This window comes from Rhinopithecus bieti, unplaced genomic scaffold (assembly GCF_001698545.2).
Source record: "Rhinopithecus bieti isolate Rb0 unplaced genomic scaffold, ASM169854v2 scaffold_6380, whole genome shotgun sequence".
NCBI lineage: Eukaryota > Metazoa > Chordata > Mammalia > Primates > Cercopithecidae > Rhinopithecus > Rhinopithecus bieti.
Genome location: NW_016806642.1, coordinates 3046474 through 3065341, shown reverse-complemented (window position 1 = coordinate 3065341; position 18868 = coordinate 3046474). Strand labels below are relative to the sequence as shown.

Below are 18868 nucleotides of genomic sequence, written 5' to 3'. Positions count from 1 at the left end.
TTATTGCCTCAATTTCAGAGCCTGCTATTGGTCTATTCAGGGATTCAACTTCTTCCTGGTTTAGTCTTGGGAGAGTGTAAGTGTCCAGGAATTATCCATTTCTTCTAGATTTTCTAGTTGATTTGCGTAGAGGTGTTTATAGTATTCTCTGATGGTAGTTTGTATTTCTGTGGTGTTGGTGGTGATATCCCCTTTATCATTTTTTATTGTGTCTATTTGATTCTTCTCTCTTTTCTTCTTTATTAGTCTTGCTAGCAGTCGATCAATTTTGTTGATCTTTTCAAAAAACCAATTCCTGGATTCATTGATTTTTTGGAGGGTAAAACCACATTTCTTTACCCTATTCTTTTCATCTAAGTGAGGGATTTAAGTGGATGTTGAACCTCCATTCTTAATTCTGGAGGCTCGGGTTTCTCCAGAATGTTTAGAAGTTTTGGCTCACGTGGGAGTTTTGGTATTAGTTTCCTATTGCTGCAATAAATGTTACACAAACTTAGTGGCTTAAAACAACATAAACCGTGGTTTTGGCAAGGCTGTGTTTCTTTCTAGAGTCTCTAAGGGAACATCCATTTTCCTGTCTCTTCCAGCTTCTAGAGGTTGCTTGCATTCCTTGGCTCCTGGCCCCCTTTCATCTTCAAAGGCAGCAGTAGCTGGTCAGACCTTTCTCACTTCCCATCACTGTGACACTAAATCTTCTGCTTCCCTCTTTGGCATTAAGAACACTTTCAATTACATCGGGCCCAACTGGATAAGCCAAAATAATCTCCTTATTTTTGGGTTACCTCCTTAGCAAACTTAACTCCATCTGCTACCTTTTGCCATAGAACAGCACATGTTTACAGGTTACAGGGATTAGGATGCAGACATCTTTAGGAGAGTGATTTCAGGATCTCAAAATTTCTCTATAGCATGATCGACAAACTATAGCCCATGGGCCAGCCATGTGATTTTGCAAATAAAGTGTTATTGGAACACAACTCTTTGTTTATGTATGATCTGTGATGGCCTTTGTGCTCAAATGGCAGAGTTGTTTGCAACAGAGACCGTATGGCCCACAAATCTAAAATATTTATTGTCTGGCTCTTTTGAAAAAGTTTTCCTCTGCTCTGTAGCACTTTTTATGTCTTTGGTTCTGACTGCATCTCTTTAGAACATCACTCAATGACCTTGTGGATATCTGCTTCACGTTTTAATTACAAACAACCCCAAACCCACTTTTTAAATTCTAGCAGTGTTCTGCCTGCCTCTCCAGCGGTTCCTCCTCTATCATCAATTACCATAAAATTACTTATCCCTTGTAGTAACTCCAAGCACCATAGAGTGTTAAGTCTCTTTACTTTTTCCCTCTGCTTGAAATGCACTTACCTTCTTTCTCTATCTCTTGCCAGGCAAGCTCCTATTTATCCTTTAAAACTGTGACAATGCATAACTTCCTCCAGGAAGCCTTCTCTAACATGCCCATCCAAGGAGAAGTACTCTACTCTGAAATTACTTCTAGAATCCTAGAATAGAATTACGTCTACTCTCAAAACAGTCTTGCTGGACTGTAAGTGCCTCAGTGGCAGTGACTGAGTGATTTACCCTTCTTGTCGCCTCTGCACCTTGTTGGAGAAACTTGCTTCTTTCCGTTTCATGGAGGGAATGGCTGTTTCCTTGAAGATTCACTTCCCTTCTCCTGGCCTCAGTGTCATCATATGTGAACCAAGGAGTTGGATTAAATACAGTCAGTCTGTAAGGCCCCTTCCAGGTTCAATAATCCTTTCCATCCCGGAAGATTTGGCCTGGTTCCTTACAGATGCTGAGGAGAGAGAAATCTCCTGCATTAAACTTGTGCCCTGCAGAGTTGGAAATCATCCAAAACATTTATCACTCATAGCTTTGCTTTGACTGTGTGGCAACTGAGAACTGAGGAAATGGGGGCAGAGTGACTGGAAGAGAGCAAGGAGTTGCTGAGATAATTTGGGGGAAATCTCTTGTAAGTATTTGTCCCTGATCTTTCTTCAGGAACCAATGAGAAGGCAGCACAGTGGCCTGGAGATCTGTAATCCTTCGCAGCCAATCCATGCCTGGGGCTCCTCCACTTGTTATGGGTGCACCCTAAATTCTTGTAACCACGTGGGAGTCAAGACAAACTCAATGTGGTAAATAATTAACACATCTCCCCTAACTCCCTCACATGTATCAGTGTTTCTGCTCTTGTGTCCCACTCCAAGATTTTGTGACAATTTTGGACACAATTGTCACCCTTTGTGATGATTTTGGAGACTCCTCTCTCCAATCCTCCATATCCCATCCCTTAAATATATATTTTTGCCTTCCAAACATTGCTTAGAACTTAGCTCTTCTCTGTCATCCTATTGCTACCACCTATTCTAGCCTACATAGGTAATCCTGACAGTAGAATCTTACCCAGGTTCCCAACTCTAGCTACTTCCCATTGAGAGCCATCTTACATCCTCCTGCCAGCTTCATTGTTGCACATTCCCTCTCCCCTCATGCCTCACCCCTGTTCAAGAACTACAATAGTTCCATGCTATTCCTGTATCAAATCCAAACTTCTTGGTCTCATTTCATGATCTGATTCCACTGTTTTTGTTTGTTTGTTTGTTTTCTGTTTGTTTTTTTTGTTTTGTTTTGTTTTTTGTTTTTGTTTATTTGTTTTTTGTTTTGTTTTGTTTTTGAGATGGAATCTCACTGTTAAGCCCAGCCTGGAGTGCAGTGGCATGATCTTGGCTCACTGCACCCTCCGCCTCCCAGGTTCAAGCGATTCTCCCACCTCAGTCTACCAAGTAGCTGGGATTACAGCCACCCACCACTATGCATGGCTAATTTTTGTGTTTTCAGTAGAGATGGGATTTCATCATGTTAGCCAGGCTGGTTTCAAACTCGACCTCAGGTGATCTGCCCACCTCGGCCTCCCAAAGTGCTGGGATTACAGGCTTGAGCCACCATGCCCAACCTCCAATGTTTTTTCATCACTCTGCTCAGTGTGACCTATCTCGTCTCTGCTTCACATTTCATTTTGGCCTCCATGCCATTCCTCCTATGGTTACCATTACCTGGCTTGTAATTCAGTTTAATTCAGTGCATTTTCACAAACACTTATGAAGTACCTGCTCTGTTCAAAGCACAAGCATGCCTGTGCTGCTCCCAGTCCTTCTCCGATGATCCAACTGCAGTCCATGGTTTGCCCTTGCTGTTTTCAGTTTGTGTCTATACACTTCTCCCCTCCTGGACACACATTCCTTGAGGACAATGACAACTGTATCTTTCACTCTCATACCCCTCACTGGGACCTATTAAGTCCAGGCTCCCAGGCCACCTTTACCCATACATCATTCTCTTCCCACTTGTTCTGTCATCTGTAAATTAATGATAACAAATCTATCTCACAGGTTGTTTTGAGTATTAGAGATATTTTGTTCAGGGTTGACTCTCAATTGATGGTTGCAATGATTAGCATTATTTTTTATATCCATCCCCTTAGAGACCTTCAGTTTTTATTGCACAAGCTCTTAAGCATTTGGAGTTAGAGAAAGTAAAACATATTTTATCACTATTAGGCATAGAAGTTATTTCTGTTCCTGAGTCTTGACTGGAAAATTCCACACTCAGCATCACAAATTACAGTAGGTTAATGCATCTAATTTCACCTGTTCATAAGGCAAATATTTATTTTATTTTATTTTTTTGGAAACAGAGTCTCACTGTGTCACCCAGGCTGGAGTGCAGTGGCACAATCTCGACTTAGTACAACCTCCGCCTCCAGGATTCAAGCGATTCTCCTGCCTCAGCCTCCTAAGTAGCTGGGATTACAGGCACACCCCACTATGCTGGGCTAATTTATATATATATTTTTAATAGAGACGGGATTTCACCATGTTGGTCAGGCTGGTCTCAAATTCCTGACCTCATGATCCGCCTCCCTTGGCCTCACAAACTGAAGGCAAGTATTTATTAAATGCTTGCTGTTTATCAAGCAGTGCTCAGTCCTTACCATTAGCAACTTCAGTGGCCTTCTTTTTTTTTTTGTAGGTGAGTCATTCCCTCTTCCTCATCTCAGACCCAGCCCTCCCTACCTAAGAGGAAGTGTAGTATGGGAACTGTGCAATTCAAAGTTTTCACTGAGAGCTTGGTTCTGAGCCTTGCCATGTAAACCTCACTCACTCTCCACCCTCCTGGGTTCTTCTGAGGCTGTGTCTGCTGGGTGCCAGCTAGAGCCTTCTGTCTGCTGGCTGCCTAGCCTATTCAGTTTCAGAAAAATAATTTCTAATCCAAACTACAACTATTTGAAATCCAGTCAGAGTGTAGCAGTAATTCATTCATTCAATAAGTTCAATCAGTGAGTAAATTCAATTTAGTAAATGATTGCTAAATTAAAGCAATCTCCCAGCAAGGCTGATTCAGCAATCTCAAAATGTCTGCTCTATGTTTCTGCAACGAACTTTGTAGTATAATCTCTTCGTTAAAAGATTAATATTCCCTTGTTTACTACTATTTCAAATAATACAAATTCACATAATTCAAGGAAATCTTCCAAACTAGATAACATGATATTATATGATAAATGCCAGAAGAACCATCAAAACAAAAACCAAAAACATCAAACCTTCACTAATGAGAAAACAACTTTTAAAAATTACCTTAGGCATCTATAATCTAGATCATCCCAGTTTTAAGACTTTTCAGAATCTGTGTCTAGTTGTTACATGTGTGAAGCTGGCAACAAGAGGCCAAAATGTCAGAAGTGACATGCAAAACATTTACAGTCCTGTCTGTATGTGTGTGTTCAGGGGGAGATTGATTTAAGCCAATATTTTCTACCTAGCCTGCACATTTATGTTGGCAGGATTTCACTGGTAAATATTGGTCTAAACCAAACACTGAAATCTTTAATCACATTTAAACAGACATTGCATTATACTGCGTTAAGACACTGCATTAGAAAGGAACCAACAGGGAAAAAGTAAGCACAGCTGATAGCTACAATCTTTCAAGGGTAAAAAGGAAAAATCAGTATTCAGTAAAATTCTTCAGAGGGAGAAATGCCAAGAAAACCATAGCTGAAATGCAAAATTTTGTTTTTCTAAAGTCTGGAGCTGAGTTCAGTTAAGTGACGTAGTTTACAAACCAGGGGAAATTAGGGCAGGAACGGAAGTACTGCTAAATTAGGAGAAATCGGCCAAAGGAAAGTGAGCTAGCTGTGACATACACAGTGTTGGCTTCTTTCTCTCATTCTCAAACAATTCTTGTTTGCTACTGTGTGGAGTTGGGTTGCCATGAAACCTGAGGCCTAATTTTATATTTCATTGGAAGTTCTGAATCTGTCACATAAAGCAACTGTTTGTCTACCCACAGAGGCTGCAAAAATCATAACTGTTAACCTTTCCTAATACACACAGAAAACCCCAACCCAAAAGAGTTGCTTGGCTTTTCTTGTTTAGTGTCTTCATTCACATCCAGGGGTTCTTATTGAATCATCCAGAACCCTGTAAATCACCTCAAGAGCCTGTGAGTCTCCTACTAAAGTGCCCCTTCCTCCATCCCTCACCACCTCTGCTGCACCAAACCCCACCCCACATACTTCAGACACAGCCCTAGACTGCTTAGATGCTTACTAAGAGAGTCTTCAGGAGGAATGGCTATTTTATCTCTGAAATCTATGCTTTTCCCTTCTTAATTAAACTGTCAGGCCCCACATTTTGGTGTAGATGATAAGATTTGAGAGAAGCAGGGATCCTGTTGAGATGAATGGTCAGTCCTACTAAAGGGTGCCTCAAATAAATACTGTTTTTATTTGTTTCTTTTCTTTATTATTATTTTTTTTTTAAGTCAGGCCTGGTGCAGTGCCTCACATCTGTAATCCCAACACTGTGGGAGGCCGAGGTGGCAGGTTCACTTGAGCCCAGGAGTTCGAGACCGGCCTGAGCAACACAGCAAGACCCTCATCTCTACAAAAAATTAGAAAATCAGCCAGGCATGGTGGTAAGCACCTGTACTCTCAGCTACTTTGGAGGCTGATGCAGGAGAATCACTTGGCCTAGGAGTTCGAGGCTGCAGTGAGCCGTGATCACACCATTGTGCTCCAGTCTGGGTGACAGAGTGAGATCCGGTCTCTAAAAAAATAAAATAAAATAAAATAATTTATCAGCTCTTAGGAGAGTGAGGACGTGGGACTCCCAGGAAAAAAAAAAATGTTGAAAGACTCAGCATGGTTATTGCCAAACCTGGCTGAGGATGGAAATCACCTGAAGCAATTCTAAAAAGAACAAATTCCCAGAATCCAGTCTGCCAAGACTGCTTTATATGTCTGGGGTTTAGCCTGGGAATTTCCCCCAGGAGATTCAGATGCACCTCTTCTATAGACGGGTATAGTGATGAATATCAACTTTGAATTCAGGCTGGATTAGAAACCACGATCTAGTATATACTTAGTGTTGTAACTTTGGGCAGATTATGTAACCTCTCTGAGCCTCAGTTTACTCATCTGTAAAATAGGGATAACAACCATATACGGGGGTTGTTGTAAAGATTAATGAAATGATATACATAGTCTCTCACACACTGCCTGACTTATGGTGTGACAAAAATAAAGTTAAGCCAATCCAAATGTCTCTTTGAGACTCACCCAACTGAGATACTCCCTAAGGCATTCCTGATCACACCGGAGGCAAACTGCCTCAGTCTGAATTCTGACTCCACTAAGTCTGTGACTCGGGAAAGTTACTGAATTTCTCTGTTTCTCCTCTGTAAAATAAAATGATCTATTATATTTAAAATAATACCCAGGTCAACAAATTATGATGAAGATTAAATTAGTTAATGGATGTAAAGTGCTTAGAAGCAGGGACTACTACCCAATAAATATTAGCAAAAAATCATTATTTTTATTACCATCTCTTTTAAGACAAGCAATTATGGTGGAATGAATGCTGGCCTTCGACTGTTCAAGTCCTGGCTATAGACTTATGACCTAGAATACTGCTTCCCAATAGAAATGTAATAAACACCCTACAGGTAATTTAAAATTTTCTAATAAACACAAAGAAACAGGTGTAATTAATTTTATAAACAGATTTGACTTAATATATGCAAAATAGTTAACATGTAATCAAATATATACATTTATTGAGCAATTCACATCATTTTTTCATACAAAGACTTTGAATTCCAGCATGTGTGTTACACTTATAGCACATCTGACCACAGACTAGCCACATTTTAAGTACTCAGTAGCCACATGTGACTAGTAGCTACCATATTGCACAGGGTAGACATTCCAGATTCTAAAGCAAGTCCCATCACCTTCAGGAGCCTCAATAATCTCATTTGTAAAAATGGAGACAATGTTAATGACTTTGTTTGCAGAAGAAAATCAGTAAACTTGAAAGCTCATGTCAACTGGTAAAGACTGTATATAGCAGGTTTTCCGCTCTTTACAACACTTGGACTACCAAATACAATGAGATTTTCATAAAGTGATGTATCCAAGGTCGTGTGTGATCTGAGACATCACCCAGGATAGCATCAGGCAGAGACACTTTCCTACAGGCAGATGAAAGAGATTTTAGCTAGTAATGTTTCAAGAGGTTGGAAATTTTCTAGTCCTCTTCCCCCGCTCACCCACCACCTTCACTCTCAACAGCAAACACATTTGCTTCTACTCTTCACTGACTCTTGAAATTCCTTTGACTACTTTCATTCTACAAATAAAGATAAAATTGAGGGATAAATAACCCTTGTGTTCTCTCTAATAGCATCTTAATTTGAGGCCTCCTTACTTCTTAAGTTCCTATCTTTTTCTACAAATGATATTCTCTGATGTTAATAATTTACCAAGTGCTTATTCTCTACACTCTTATAATTTTTATAAAATTCTGCTATCAGAGCACTAGTTCATCTTCTTAAGTATTATATTTTATATGTCAAGAGCACTGGACTTGGAGTCAGAAAGCTTAGATTCAAGTTTCCAGGTTCTACATTTTCTAGTTATGGGATTTGAGGTGAAGCATGTAATGACCAGAAGACATGAAAATTCCCTGAGCTTCATCAGTCTTTTCCTCTATAAAATAAAGGCAATGATACCTCTCTCACAAGATATGATGAGGATTAAAAGAGATAATACACAAGAAAGTGATCTATAACTGCAAAGAATTAGACAACTATAAAATGGCATTTAGGGATTTATAAGCCATTTTGTGCATGCTATTCTTCCATTGAGCAGTTTTCAATGGTTCATTATTGCCTGCCAAATAAAGTCAGAATCTTTAATCTAACATTAAAAACCTCCCCCAAATTTGGCCCTGACCACACTACTTTTGCAAGTTTATCCCACTCAACTCACTTACTCAAATCAAATGTTCTAACCAACTAGAACTCTCATATTTGTCCTCCCCAAACAATGCTGAATGGTGTGACATATTTCTAACTTGGTATCTTTCTTCATGCTGTCCATTGCCTTACCTCATTTTCCAACCTCTCAAACTTCCACCCATTCTTCTTTACCTGGCCTCCAGATCTCTCATGATCTCCTTTTCCCTCATGTCCTTGAGCTCTATCTCTGCAGCCTCTGAACTTTGCTTGTGTCTTTCTTATGGCAGCTATAAAAACCTACGTGGGATTCTAGTAACTCTTGGTGCACGGAGACTTGCAATAAGATGCCTGAATGTGGGTACTCGGTGAGAATTAAATAATCAAATCTGCAAGTGATTTTGCAGAAGTACTATTGAGAGGCAAAATGTTTCCCATGTAAAAAACTAGCCAGCCTAGAAATCTAATCAACACATGAATGCAAAAGAAAGATAGAGCTGATTAACTGTGGTAACACTGAATAAATCAGTAAAAAGGAGGTGGTTTGTTTGGAGACTAGCAAAAAAAGAACAAAGGACAAGTATTGAACATTGTGTCTCTGATACTCTTCAGTAGCAAAGGCCCCTTTCTTTTTGGTAATGCATAGCCCATCTGTTGATATGCTGGGCATGTCTACAGTTCAATTAATATTTTCTGAGCTTCTACTAGGTAATAGATGCTTGATGCACAAAAGACTAGCTCAAAAAGACAGATTCTGTACTGTCAAGAAGGTTCGAATCTAATAGATGAGAACAATCAAGAGAAATATTTGTAATGAAATATGGTCATTTGGAAATAGAGGTTTGCATATGGTGTTGTGAGATCTTAGAGGAAAGAGGCTTAATCCAACCTCAGAATATTTAGAAAACTTTGTAGAGGAGATGACACTAGGCTGAGTCCTAAAAGATAAGGAAGAGATAGCCAGCTGAACAAAGTTGGGAAAGGCATTTTAGGCAGATAGAAATGCTTGAGCAGAAACAACTATTATACAATCTATCTCAGTAAGGGAGCTGAGTATATCAGGCTTGAGGAAAGGAGCCATTTAAACCATCCAGCTAACTCTGATGCTCTAATTTCATGCTTACCAACCCATCTTATGATTAGAATTTGACCTCCTACATAGGGAAACATGTGATGACCTGAAGACATAAAAAGCTTTTTGTAAATTATTGTTCTCTATTAATTCGTTGGACTCTGATTTGCCATTGGGCTCTTGTGAGTTGAACTAGTATAAACTGAATGAACTCAAAATACACTAACAAAATTACATTTCTGGACCTGAAAGGCTGAAGTGACTTGAATTTTGGTCATCAACCAAATTCCACCACCTTAGAGGCCATGTGGTTTTAACTTATGAATGTTTCAAATCCATTTACCTCTCTTCATCTCCATTGCTATTACATGGTTGTAGCTATCATCATCTCCAGCAAAGACTATTGTAATAAAGGAATCATGATGCCATCTTAGTCCATTCTTGTTGCTACAACAAAATATCCGAGATTAGGTAATTTTCAAAGAGCAGAAATTTATTTCTCACAGTTCTGGAAGCTGGGAAGTACAAGATCAAGGCATTGGTAGATTCAGTGTCTGAGGAGAGCTGCTCTCTCTGCTTCAAGATGGCCCCTTGTTGATGTGAAGGACCTCTTCAAGGACAACTACAAACCACTGCTCAAAGAAATAAAAGAAGACATAAACAAATGGAAGAACATTCCATGCTCATGGATAGGAAGAATCAATATCATGAAAATGGCCATACTGCCCAAAGTAATTTATGGATTCAATGCTATCCCCACCAAGCTACCAGTGACTTTGTTCACAGAATTGGAAAAAACTACTTTAAAGCTCATATGGAACCAAAAAAGAGCCCTCATGGCCAAGACAATCCTAAGCAAAAAGAACAAAGCTGGAAGCATCATGCTACCTGACTTCAAACTATACCATGAGGCTACAATAACCAAAACAGCATGGTACTGGTACCAAAACAGAGATATAGACCAATGGAATGGAACAGAAGCCTCAGAAATAACACCACACATCTACAACCAACTGATCTTTGACAAACCTGACAAAAACAAGCAATGGGGAAAGCATTCCCTATTTAATAAATGGTGCTGGAAAAACTGGCTAGCCATATGTAGAAAGCTGAAACTGGATCCCTTCCTTATACCGTATACAAAAATTAACTCAAGGTGGATTAAAGACTTAAATGTAAGACCTAACACTATGAAAACCCTAGAAGAAAACCTAGGCAATACCATTCAGGACATAGGCATGGGCAAAGACTTCATGACTAAAACACCAAAAACAATGTCAACAAAAGCCAAAATAGACAAATGGGATCTAATTAAACTAAAGAGCTTCTGCACAGCAAAAGGAACTATCATCAGCGTGAACAGGCAACCTAAAGAATGGGAGAAAATCTTTGCAATCCACCCATCTGACAAAGGGCTACTATCCAGAATCTACAAAGAACTTAAACCAATTTACAAGAAAAAAACAACCCCATCAAAAAGTGGGCAAAGGATATGAACAGACATTTCTTAAAAGAAGACATTTATGCAGCCAACAGACACATGAAAAAATGCTCATCATCACTGGTCATCAGAGAAATGCAAATCAAAACCACAATGAGATACCATCTCATGCCAGTTAGAATGGTGATCATCAAAAATCAGGAAACAACAGATGCTGGAGAAGATGTGGAAAATAGGAACACTTTTACACTGTTGGTGGGAGTGTAAATTAGTTCAACCATTGTGGAAGACAGTGTGGTGATTCCTCAAAGATCTAGAACTAGAAATACCATTTGACCCAGTGATCCCATTACTGGGTATATACCCCAAGGATTATAAATCATGCTACTACAGAGACACATGCACACGTATGTTTATTGCAGCACTATTCACAATAGCAAAACTTGGAACCAACCCAAATGTCCATCAGTGATAGACTGGATTAAGAAAATGTGTCACACATACACCATGGGATACTATGCAGCCATAAAAAAGGATGAGTTCATGTCCTTTGCAGGGACATGGATGAAGCTGGAAACCATCATTCTAAGCAAACTATCACAAGGACAGAAAACCAAACACCACATGTTGTCAGTCATGGGTGGGAGCTGAACAATGAGAACACATGGACACAGGGAGGGAAACATTACACACTGGGGCCTGTCGGGAGCTGGGGGTCTGGGGGAAGGATAGCATTAGGAGAAATACCTAATGTAAATGATGAGTTGATGGGTGCAGCACACCAACATGACACATGTATACCTATGTAACAAACCAGAGCATTGTGCACATGTACCCTAGAACTTAAAGTATAATTAAAAAATAAAATAAAATAAAACTAATAAAAATAAAAGATGGCTTCTTGTTGTTGTGTCTTCTAGAAGGGACGAACTCTGTGCCCTCATATGGCAGAAGGGATGAAAGGAAAAAAGGGCCTAGCTAATTCTCCCCAGCCCTTTTAAAAGGTTGCTAATCCCATTCATGAGTGCTCTGCCCTCATGACTTAATCACCTCCTAAAGGCCTCACCTCTTAATTCCTGTGTTGAAACCTCACCAGTAGGTTTCAACACAGGAATTTTGGGGGACACATTTAGATCATAACAAATGCTACCAGCAACTAGGATGGATACTTCACTAGGTTACTGGGTAATGTTTTATGTGTTTTGATATGGTTTACCTCATTTAATCTTCATAACTACCCCCACAAGATATGCTTACCCCCATTTTAGAGATGAGGAAATTAAGGCTTAGAGAAATTGAGCAACTCACTCAAGTTAATACTGCTAAGAATGGCAAAGCCAGATATCAAACTCGTGTATGTCTTCCTGTAGATATGGGGCTCTTGAATACTATTTAGCTAACCTCATTGCTAGTCTCTAGATTTCATTCTTACCTTTAAGTTCATTCTCCAAATTGCAGCCAGAGGGATCTTTTTAAAATGCAAATTTGACTGGACCATTCCTTTGATAGAGCTCCACCAACTTTTCCAATTGCTTCCAGAATAAAATACAAGATCTTTTCATAGCCTTCCATGACTGTATATAACTTGATCTAACTTCTCCTACCAGTTTTTCCCTCTCTGTGTTCCTGAGCATACTCTGATATTCCCCTTGCCTAGAATGCTTTCGTCTCCCTTGATACTTAATTATTATTCCTCAAAATCTCATAACTTTTCAAGGCAGACCTTCTCTCACATCCCCACTTTTCAGGTTGTGGGTCTCCGGTTATCCCTATTATAAATGCTTATAGCTTTCTACACTTCTTAGTATCTCTTTTCCAAGTTGTACTAAGTTTTTGCATAATTATTTTTCTATTCCTCTTAGGATATAGGCTTCAAGTAAGCAAAACTCTAATATTCACCACTATATCCTTAGAGTTTCATGATGTGCCTACAACATAATAGGCACTCAAAAAGTTCACTCATTAAATATTTATCATGTCATATTCAACAAATAATAGCCAACATTCATCTGGTACTAGTACCATGCACTGTCCTAAGCACTTTACATTTATTTATTTGTTAACCAAATGCTACAGCCCATTAAAATAGATACTATTATTATTCTCATTACACAGATGAAGAAACTAGGGCACAGAGAAGTAACGTCTTACGTAACAAAGTTATATAACAGTGAGTGGTGGTAATGGAATATGAACCAAGGCAGTCTAGCTCCAGATGCCAAGCTTTTGATCACTGCTCTATATCCTTCATGAATATTTTGTCAGTATATTTACTTTGTTAGAAAAATAATTGGACAACAGCTTGCCTCTATCCCTTTCACTTTCTTATGTCCTTGGTCTTGGTCTTTAATACCAATACAGGTAGATAATTAAGTTCTTTGAACATCCCTTCACATTGGTGGTACGTGTTTTAGCTGGATGAGAACAAATTCTCATTAGCATGTAAATGCCAAAGGCAGAGTTCTGGAGAGCAGGTTGTGGTAAGGGTAAGGATATTAAAAGAGTAGGAGGTAGACCAAAAGGAAACAGTGCTATGAGGCTGGCACATCAAAGACATAGCTTTGCCTTGTCTAAGCCTATCTCTATAAAAGAAAGAGAAACTTTGACCATTTATTTATAACAGGCCCCATGGCTTAGCAAAAAAATTATGGAATTTAGAATCAATATGTCAATCAATAGAATTAAAATGTCTCCTTCATTCTCCCTCCCTTTCCCATCTTCCCCTCTCAATCTCTCTGTCCGTCTTCTTTGCCTCTGTCCCTCCTGGGCCCATCATATCACTTTCAGCAAATTGTTAAATGCATCCAAGCCTCAATTTTCTCACATTCATAATGGAAAATGTATGTCATAATGATAATAATTTCTCTCTTGGGGTTATTTTTCAAGGAAAAAAATGAGATATGCAAGTGAAAGTGCTTGGTAAACTGTCAAGTTATATATACAAGAGCCAGTTGTATTACAGTTTTTTTTGTTTGTTTGTTTTTTGTTTTTTTCTTGCTTGTAGTCTTAGAGGAATTTGCTAAAGAGATCAGCATCAAAATGACCTACTTTTCACTGTTATTTCCCCTAAGGGCAGTGAACCTCTTCTTTTGTGAATCCACCCAGAGTGAAATCCCTGTCATATGCAATTGCAAAGTTCCATATTTATAAAGACATGCTAACAAAGTCCTGCCTAAAGAAAGGCTACATAGGGTTTGCAAACTTTGGTCTTGGAAGAATTGCATTACAGTGTATACATGTTCTCCTGTTCTTATGATTTGTTCCATAGATATTTTACCCAAGGTTAAAATAGCATGCCCTCTTGAAATGTTGCACTCTAACCTGAGTGTGCTTCATTTACCAAATATTATATATTTGGACATAATAACTCATGATGAAGAAAAAATATTCCTAACTCTAAGGGAAAAAATCACAACCAAGATCGTCAAATAAATAAATAGGCCAGTAACCTCAACCTCATACCTTTGCATAAAGAGATGCCAATTCCTATATGTATGAAACTATTTTACATTTTATCAAGTACTTACTGCACTATGGGAAGGAACCAAAGAATGGACTAAGTATGCTAACTTAAAGGCATGTAGAGCCGTAGGAGAAACCCAAACATAAGACATCTACAGGGCTAGAAGCTTGAGAATGAAAAAGCCCAATGTAAAGAATCCAATTAAAACACACTTCTCATTTACAGAGATCAGAAGATTATGGAAGGAAGCTGAGAAGGCACCTAGCTTCACAGACTTACTATTTATAGAAGGAAAAGGGATTTCCAATATAATCATTCAGTGCAATGGACAATAGCACTCCTGAAGTGTCTTGTTCATTGCTGTAATCCGACACCCACCCAGCAGCAGACTTGGCACATAGTAGTTGCTCAGTGTACTTTTGCTGAATGAATGAACAAACAGCTTCCTTATACAATTCTCCATGTCTGAAAGGCCACTGACCTGGTATGTCAGTTAGAATTTTGTGAAGGAACGATCCATCAGGTCAGGTCTATATTTTAGAAGTGGAAACCAACTATCTCTAACTTAAGACAAGTGTTAAGAATGCATTTTTCTGAAGTCATACAGTAGGAAGGACGTTTTAGGATGTCATAGCCAACCTTACACATGCTTCCTTTCCCAGGGCCAAAGCAAACTCTGTCAATGACCCAGCTGTCAAATACATGCCAATATATCATCAGGAAAGTGACCCAGGACCAGAGAAGTGGTGGGAAGGAGGGGAGAAGTTCCTGACACGTGCCAGATCAAAGGCTTGGTGTATATTGATTCACTTAATTTTCACAGCTAGTTTAAACTATCTTCCTGTTTTACAGGTGAAGAAATGGAAGCACAGTGGGCTACTTTTCTTGTCTAAGGGCACACTGCTATTAAATGGCACAGTTAACAATTTATAAACAGCTGGGCAGACTCTAATGTGTTTCACTGAATTTTGAGTTAGTAAGAGCATCCTGGTCTATGTCACATTAAAACCAACATTTGTTGTTCTTTCTTAGCTATGTGAGATTTACTCAAACTCTGTTGATACCCATTGCTATAGCTAAAGAAAAGGAAAGGAAATGTGTTTTTGGAAATTCTGTTCTTCTTTTTTTAAACTGGGCTTCCCCTAGAAGGGACTATCTGTTGAAAGCCTACATGGATAACCAGAAAGACAGAAAAGTGCACAAATCACAAGTGTAGAAATCAGTGAGTTCTTATAAAGTGAACATACCTATGTAACCAGTTCCCAGAACAAGAAATAGATCATTGCCAACCCTATAGAAAGCCCTTCAAGTCCCTGCTGGTCACTAAGCCCACAAGGTAACCAATATCTTGACTTCTATTACTTTAGATTAGTTTTTGCCTCTTTGGAACTTTACGGAATTTGACCCATACTATTTTTTCACGTACTTTGTAATATTTGGTTTCCTTTGTTCCACATTTGTGTTTATGATATTCATTCCTGTTGCTGCATGTAACAGTTGGTCCAATTGATTTAACCACTAGAATAACTTTGCAAATAGTTACCACCTTCTCTAATAGAAAGGAAGTCCAATTATGTGAGGCCCATAAAGGTTATGTACAGTTCTTTTCTATGTGCTTTCTGTGGATAAAAAGTATGGGTGACTTGACAGATAAGTTTCTGATATATAGAGATATGTTGGAATATCATATAGATGTAATTTGTAGGAAATTTATATTTGGGGTATATTATGATGCTTTCAATTGCTAATCATGTGTAATTGGGGGCAGAGCACTGTTTTCTCTCAGTCTCTGTTTTCTCATCTTATTACAAGCCATGAGACTTAAGGTTTCAAAGTTAAATGATGCCAGATACATAAAGGGCCCCTGTACCTACTTTTCCAAGAGATCAGTGTAGTCATAAGATTACATTTCCCTGCACGGATTGCAGGGCCAGCTTTTAGGGCACCTGAGGTCTTTTAGCAGTGGGGCCACTGATTTCATAACTGCTAAAATGTGTCCCCATGTTTTCTAACTGTGAGTAACCAGCTATTTGTGGCCAGGCAGAGGTTTCTAATTACCCTTTCCTGTCACTCTTCTCTGGATCTCTCCCTCTTCCCAACAGGACTCTGCTAACTCACACACCTATTTCTACTAGATTTGCATTTAAAAAGCTGGGGAAATTGGTCTGTGAACTTAAGTATTAGATGAACTGAAAAAATATTGAAACAGAAAAAAATGAAAAGGTCACTGACTGAAAATAAGAATATTGCTCAGTGGTTTGTACAATGCGATCCTATTTCTGTTATATACATATGTATGTTTACATACACACATAAACACATACATGACATGCACCAAGAAGTCAACAATGGTGATCTCTGACTGCTAAAAATGTGAGACTTTTTATCATTTGAATTGTTGGCTTCTCTGCAATTTTCTGTTTCTCTAAATGTACCTATATGCCATCTATAATAATAAATGAGATATTTGCAAAATGTATATAATACTAAAAGTTTACAGTCCATTTTTGTGTCTGTTCTCTGATTCTACCTTTCCCATGAGAATAGGATATTTTTCTTGTCCTTGTTTTAGAGATAAATAAATTTAGTCTTCAAGAATATAAGTAATTTACCCAAGGTTACCCTCTGAAGCAAGATGCAGGACAAGAACCATACCAGGTCTTCTGAGTAAATATTGCACAGTTTCCCTGTGCTAAGGCCTGCATTAGGTAGCTCAGAAAAGGGAAATGGAGACTTGAGAAATAACAACATTTAGGAAAGTAGTTATGCAATCGTAAACGGAAGAGATCCGAGGGTAAGAAGCAACTTTAAATGCAGAATTTTCAGGAATACATGCATCTTTTAGTGCTAAACTGAATCCTCTATTTCATAGACCAAGATATAGTCTTGTTAGGAATCTGGAGGGAACTATTTGTTCTAATAATTTAACCTCTGATTTCTTAGTTGATGCCTTCAGGTAAATAAGATAATCATCCTACTTCGGTATCTATCACATGAAGATGTTGCAAGGATTAACAAATAGGGTGCTGGGAGCTCCTTTGAGAAAAGAGCTATTTGAATGCCACATATCATTAGCAGATTAATATTATTTACTCAATTTATCTTCCTGTTTCTCAGAGTCAAATGCAATACCCAGAGACTTACAGAAGGAAGAAAATCTTTCTTTTCCACTCTTATTGGAGTAAAAGAGGGAAAAAAGAGAGGAAGAGAAGGGGTTGTTTCTCCCTACTTCTTCCCTCTGGAAGTTTTTGAAAATGAAGTCCAACCGCATGACCATCCATGGTCCCATGACCTACTCTTATGACCTCTGAGATTTGTTTCTGCGGTGTTAAACATTGTTTCTTCTCAGGGACATCTTATGTAAGACAGGAACAGAGCCAGTTTCATGGGCATGTAACCTGTTGGGTTGCACAGGGCCCTATGCTCAGAAGGGTTCCATATTTGCCATCTTAAAACTTGTAATAATATTATATTTGAACTTGTGTTTTATAAGTGATGTCTGATGGAACAGTGGAGTATGTGACAGTGGCTTGGAGCCTTGGCTCATGCACTTTCTCACTTCCTCTCACCTGCCTGTCTCCCTGGACAAGATCCTAACCATCCTCTCCTCTGCTCCCTGGTGCCCTAGGAATTGTCCAGCTTCCTTTTTCCCACCTGCACCTGTGACCACTGCTGTCCTCCATCCCCAGTCAGGGTACAGGCACGGGGGGTCTGAGTGAGCCATGTGTGCTTTGTAGCCTCAGGTGGGACATGGAAGCAGCTATCTCTGACCTGGGCTGGCATAGCTGTGGTAGACAGAGGTCAGGTCTTGATGGGGATGAGCCTCTTGTCCACCCCTGTTTCAGGTACCCAGCATGTCCCCACTAAGAGGCTGCAGTACCCTTAGCAGTATGCTAAGACCCAAGGGGTTGTCTCCTGTGGGTAGGGTCTTGGAGACCATGAGAAAGGAGAAACACCTAACTCGACTTCCCCAGCTCTTGTGCCTGGTAGGGGCACAGCTTATCAGTCTGGCAGCTATCAGGAAGGAGGAGTGAGCTGCTGGTGAGCTATGTGTGTGCCCTCGGTCATAAGTGGCAGGGCCTTCATGTTGCTGTGAGGGTCTGCACTCACCTCAAGGTATCCCAGTGCCTGAAATAATGCAATATTTAAACACACCAAACCTTTAATTGTGATAAGTGTACCATAATAATATAAGACATTAACAATGGGGAAATTAGGATGTGGGATATGTGGGAAGTCCCTGTGTTATCTTTGCAATTTTTCTGTCAGTCTGAAAGTATTTTAAAATAAGTATATGAAGAAAAAATCACCATGACAAGTTGAAAGAGAATGCAGAAGAAAGGAAAAAGCTTTATATTTTAGTATCTTTTATAGCAATTTTACTGCTTTTTGAACAAGGGGCCCTGCATTTTCACTTTGTACTGGGCCTTTCAAATTACACAGCTGATTCTTACTCTAAAATCCCTTATTGAATATGCAATTCAGTTATCTCCCTTTCTTTTCTTCCTCACACTCTTTCCTACTCCTCAATGCCAGGCCTTAGGATTTCTCCGATTGCCATTAATAATTCTCCTATGCATCT

The 18868-nt window shown here is 39.1% G+C and overlaps 1 protein-coding gene across 1 annotated transcript in view; it reads left to right on the top strand.

Annotated features, from left to right (window-relative positions):
* The window catches only part of PDE4B (phosphodiesterase 4B), a 592970-nt gene that overhangs the window by 529525 nt on the left and 44577 nt on the right, over positions 1 to 18868 (top strand). The gene's annotated exons all lie outside the window — the stretch shown is intronic.